The sequence below is a fragment of the Lathyrus oleraceus genome, chromosome 4 (assembly GCF_024323335.1).
Source record: "Lathyrus oleraceus cultivar Zhongwan6 chromosome 4, CAAS_Psat_ZW6_1.0, whole genome shotgun sequence".
NCBI lineage: Eukaryota > Viridiplantae > Streptophyta > Magnoliopsida > Fabales > Fabaceae > Lathyrus > Lathyrus oleraceus.
Window position 1 is genome coordinate 21,713,272 of NC_066582.1, and position 6,176 is coordinate 21,719,447.

The 6,176-nt window shown below is 30.8% G+C and overlaps 1 long non-coding RNA gene across 1 annotated transcript; it reads right to left on the bottom strand.

Moving 5' to 3' along the window:
- Window positions 1-2,125: 2,125 nt before the first annotated feature.
- Window positions 2,126-5,917, bottom strand: LOC127135107 (uncharacterized). The gene is made up of 2 exons (XR_007808421.1): window positions 5,573-5,917; window positions 2,126-2,472 (listed from the first exon to the last, which is right to left on the bottom strand). It is a non-coding gene; the product is annotated as an uncharacterized LOC127135107 (long non-coding RNA).
- Between the last annotated feature and the right edge of the window lie 259 nt (window positions 5,918-6,176).

A 6,176-nucleotide genomic window follows, 5' to 3' on the forward strand; every position in this document is an offset into this window, starting at 1 on the left:
TTTACAATAAACCACAAATAGAAGTTAAATTCATGCATTCAAAAATATTGTAGAGTAAAAATATTTTTAAATGAATTACATAAAAACCTCTCCATCCTTTGAGATATTATTTCTCTTTTCACCATTTTCCAAAGTTGTGTTTTATATGTTATCACTCTGGAGCTTCAACCGACAAAGTAAATTTTTAGACGTTTGACATGTTTCAATAAGGATGATAAAAATGTTAGTGAAAGAGTAGTGAAAATGCAAGAAATCGTTTTTATACGTATTGCGGAAAAGGTAAATACACTTTATTGTCGAGTTTGCCGATGGATGAAATATTTTGTTCATCCTTCTATGTGTTCCATTTATCTTCAAAGTCTCATATCTAAAATTTATTGCATACGAATAATGAGAATAAGTATGACCCAATTGATATCTAACATAAAAACATAAAATGATTAAGTATAACTTACTTTTATGTCGAAGTAAGTTTCAACATTCTTTCGTCTCAACTCCTTACATAATTGAAAGATTTCACCGTGTTCTAGTTTGACTGTATATTAAAGCAAAAGAAAAATAAATTATTTATGATATAAAAGTTACAATATAACCTTGATATGTCGTGTAATCAAAATGAGAATCAATGTGTGAGCAATTTTTTTAATGTATTTAATAAATACATGCGGGTGCGATAAAAGAATTTGTTTGAAGACTACATTTTTTGTGTAGTCACCATCTTCTCCTTTCAATTTTTCTTCCCTAGTTAAAACTCTTGTCGTAGTCTGTGAAACACCCCTGGAAAAAGCCACATATAACTGTCCATGACTAAAAACATGTCGTGGAAGATATATTCCAACATTTGGAATAATTTGTCCTTGTGATTTATTTATTGTAATTGCAAAACTTAATCGCACAAGAAACTGCTTTCTACTAAGGACAAAAGTCAACCCATCACTTGCCGATGTTTTTAATTTAATTATGGGCAAAAAAAACTCATTTTCCTGCGCAGTATCCTGTCAAGATTTCCACATCCGATATATTCATAAATAAACCACGACATAATAACTGCGTCCCATTACACAATCCATATCTAGGATCTAGATTTCGTAACAACATCAATGGTGCACGCTTTTTTATCTTTAGAATATGTGGTGGAAAACTACCTTGTGCAATTGAGTTTAAGAATTCTTGCTGGTATAAATTATGATTATCTCCTTCAACCTCGTCAAATGACAACAAATTATGTTCTTCTTCTGGAAACTGGTCGATAATCATATAATTCAATTTCTGGACATCATCATTTGTTGGTGTCAAAATATCTCTTTGTATCATATATGAGGCATCCCAACCATGCAATTCTAAATTAGGAAAAATATGTTGGATAAGTACTTGTATGGAATGTTCACCTTCCCATGTGATTGCAATATGTGAAGGTAACCTCACCATGTCATCTGGTTTGGTAGGTTCAACACTATCACTAATGTGAATAAGAAATTCTGCAAACTCCTGATCATGCAATGATCACATATTTTGACGCAAACACAAAATCTTGGTATGATCCCATAAATGAGACTGAACAATACACACTGAAATCATTTTTTCCTTAGTACCTTTTCTTACAACAGGAAGAACTTTATGAAAATCTCCCCCCATGATTAAAACTTTTCCACCAAATGGATCACTGTTGCTACAAATGTCTTGTAATGACCGATCTAAGGCTTCCAAACAATTTTTGTTTTTAATTGGTTCTTCATCCCAAATTATTGCAGCATAAACTCTAATGAGATTTGCAAGATCCTTTTGCTTTTGAATACCACAAATGGAACTCGGTCGTATATCAATAGGTATCTTAAATCGAGAGTGTACAGTCCTACCACCGGGTAACAATGTTGCAGTTATACCAGATGATGCAGTTGCTAAGACAATTTCTCCTCTACTTCTTAAACTTTCCATTAATGTTCAATAAAGGAATGTTTTACCTGTTCCTCCTGGACCATCAGCAAAAAATACTCCACTGTGTTTTTGAACAATTACATTCATAATGATTTTGAATGCAATCATTTTGATCATTATTTAACTTAGCAACATATTCAATATCTTCATTGGGGATATCGACCGTTAATCAGGAAATGAGATCACAAAGTTGGCACAAAGAACAAAGAATTCTTATTCATTTATTGATAAAGGGAAATAATACAAAATTTAAAAGCTTTTGAAGAGAAACTAAAGTTGTGCCCTAATGGTTACATCCAGGTGAGCCTTGAACTCTTTCAACACGATATCACTGAGCAAGGGAAGTGATGACCTCTACTTGCACTGGGAGTTTCAGGAGGTCAAGAATCTTTCCATATAGGAGGGAGAACTTCCTTTGAATGGTATCGGGTAGTCTTTCTTTGAGAATCTTCAGACTTTGCATGTCAGGTAATTGTGCCCTTATTTGAAAGGTCTTCATTTTGTCTGAATCCATCTCTAGAAAATGCCTACAACAAACTTTGAAATTCCCTAGAAATAATCAATACATGCTAAAGTAGCCCATTTTTTAATGAAAATGCATGATATGCTATACAAGTTTTATTAGGATGAGTTGTTAATAGAACAACCTAACGGAGGGATCCTACAAAGGGTCCTAGGTTTTTTAAACCCATCCCCTCACATGGTAAGTTCTAGGGGTTTTTATTGGTCGTTTGAGAACAAACCCAAGGTCATGGACCACATATAAAATTTTATCATGATAAAGCCCATCCCTCCTATGATAAAGTCTCAAAGGGGTCTCCCTTAGGCAGAGCCTTAGTATAAATGAAATCTCAACATTTGGATTCTAGAAGAGGTCCCTAGAGTCATAGAGCAAATTCAGAGTTTAGCCACGAAGATGAGTTACCCAACTCATGACAAAATCTTTTAAATGATCAATTCTAGGCGGAGTTGTCGTCAAAAACCCCATGATATGTGCATCCTAGTGGCAAAAACAGAACAAAAATCCTTACTTAGCCTTATGTTTCTTCTCGAGCTCGGGTATAGAGCTTATTCTCAAACAAAAATTAAAATCCATAAATGTTAAAAATAATATATAAAATAATAAAGAAATAGAGAAAATAAATAGTATAAACAAAATAACAATAAAAACATAAAACAAACAAACAAACGAAACAACCCTAGAACTAAAGGATAGACTTGATTCTCTTTAGGAAGTGAATCCCCAACAGAGTCGTCAACTGTCGTATCTCGAAAAAATACGACCTCGCGAGCGCATCACCACCAAATTTTATTTATTCATAGGAATAAAACCCTAAAGGAAAGAAGGATAAGGTGGTAATTGAAACCAAATATGGGTTCGGGAGTCGGTTATGTGAAGGTAAGGTATTAACACCCCTTACATCTATCGTACTCAACGGGAACCACATATAGCCCTAAAGCTAAGGTTTTGTTAAGGAATGTTGCAATGTTTTATTTATTTATTCAAATAATTACAAAAAGAGATATATTTACAAAAGAAAGGGGAAAAAGTTAGTTTTTTAATTAGTATCCTCGCAAAGATTTTAAATTCCTGTGTCTACGTATTCTCAGCTGCAATGAGAAATTCAGAGCATCATAGTTCAGTAAAAAATAAGTATTTGTTGGTTAATTTTATAGGACACGATTTAAGTCAATTTCTTGCGTCTAAACATTGGCATGTATGCTAGCACAATGGAGGCTAAAATGCTCGTTTATATTTCGTGTCAAAATGACTTAACTTGTCCTTTTTATGAAAAGATTTTGAAATATTTTATGTGTTGAAGTTGATTTTAAATTGTTTTGATTTTGAATAACTAATCGATGCAGCATGCGCCAACCAATCAATTATTCGAGGATTTAGTAGATGTGCACCCGCTTATCCATTCATTTGCAAATATGTTGGGATTAATTTGACTTATAAAAATAGTTTGATGTATGTACAGGATGGTTTACAAGATAAAACTAATTTTTGTTTTTTTATTGAATAAAATAAGATTAATTTTGTATTTTTTGTATTTAAATGAGAATGCAAGTATTATTTTTTTTTTGACTTTTTATAAATTAAATTGAATAACTAAAATAATTAGTTAAATTATGAATTAAACAAATTAACTAACCACTCAATAAAAAAACTAAATTAACAATTAAACTAAATCAACTAAGTTAGAAAATAAATTAAGTAAAATTGAATTTAGAATTAAAATAATAAAACAATAATTAAAAATTAGACAACAAAAAAAAAAAAAAAACTAAAACTAAAACTAAAACTAAAGGGTGTGTGTATTCCATAGTTAAAGGGGAAACAAGGTGTGTGAAGGAATGAAATTCACTATGAGACTAGAGACAAAACCTCACAAACCCTAATTTCTAAAAAAAATAAAAAATAATATAATAAAAAGAAATTAAAGAGAAAAAAAATAAAAATCATGTTGATAACTTTTCAAACAAACTCTCACAATCAATGGGAGAAAGGCATGTGTCCACTAATAACGAATAATAATAAAAATTAATAAAAACACATAAAATGAAAAGAGAAAACAGACATAAAATCCAAATTCTTCTTCCTCTTTTCGCATGTTTTATGCACTCTCTTATAATCTCATCCTCCCTCATTTCAACCTCTTTCAAAACTCACTTCAATCTCAAAATTCTTGAAAAAATCATAGAGCACGAACAAAAAATATGGCCTAGACGACAACATTATTGGACAGGGGCACCCTTGTTTATGACTCTCATTAATATAACACTACAAACCTTCATTGCTTATAACCACTTTTAGCTCTAAGAGTTGCTGGAAATTAAGTGAAATTGATATTGTCATATGTCAGGTTAGAACTTATCATAGAGTAGTCCTACACAAGAAATCAAACACATAATAATACAAAATGGAACACCTATTATGCTGGACACAAATTAAACTAAAACAACAAAATAAACTTAAATTAAAACTTGCTAACAACAAAATAAAGTCAAAGTAATAAGGATTGATTTTCTTACAAATAGTGACTTATCATGAGACTCATCAATTATAAAAACAAATATAAAAGGGGATTACTTCTTCCATTCTATATGGTGGAAAAATACACTATAAAAATCTAAAAAAAACTCATACACATTTTACTCACATTCCATCCATTCGTGAATAAATCACATTCTCATGTTAAAAAAAAATTATAGTTCGAAATTATATTTTCGAAATAAATCTAAAATTATACTTCCGTTGAAAATTCCATGTAATTATAAAATTCTTATGACGACTTTCCTTTTAGTTTATGTATATTTTCTTGGCCTATATGGCAACAGTTTCTGTCAAATCTTAGAAGCACAACAACAACAACAAATGTTTTCTTAAACCTCAACACATCACCGATATACTAGGTTGCATGCTTTTGAACATGCTTAAACCTCAACACAACACCGATATACCGATCCTTATAGTTGAATTCAATTATTTTATTTTCTTAAACTGCTATCAGCTTTCGTGTTTATGTTGGTCGTTCATCGTTATTGAATTATCTTTCCCAAACACATACAACAATAAGAATGAGTTCTTTAGTAGCCTCTTTTTTGATCTTCTTCTTCATGGAGTCTACGTTACCTTGCATGAGAATCGCACATTAAGATGGTGAAATTGTCTAAGAAAAAAACCCACTCAAGAACAAATGAATAAGCAAGATAAAATATGAAGAGAATAAATCTCATATAAGTTGTAAGACAATATTGGTGGTTAAAGAATTTAATCAGAGAAAAAGGGTAATATCTTTAAAGAGAGTTTCTAATTGGAATAAAGCTTGAACATATAGATTGAGTAATTTAGATTGGATGTTGTTTTCTTTCATAATGACTTGGAGGAAGGTATCTATAAGAAGCAACATAGGACTCTGAATTCATAAGTAATAAATAACTTGTGTGTTGATTACATAAGAGTGTGTGTATGTTTAAGCAAAAGCTACAATAGTGGTATAAGAAGTTTTCCAATTGACACACCTCGCATGACTATTTGAAATAATATAAAAGTTGTCAAATCCCATAATCATTGGTGTGTAGATAAAGTGATCGAATATTGAGATGGAAATGATTTTTGTGTTTAGAATTAAAATTATTTAAAACAATTAGAGTTTAGGATTTTGATTCATGCCTCAAATCCTCTTGTAAACCTTAATTTTGTTATTAGAATAAAATTAATTTTGTAAAATAGTAGA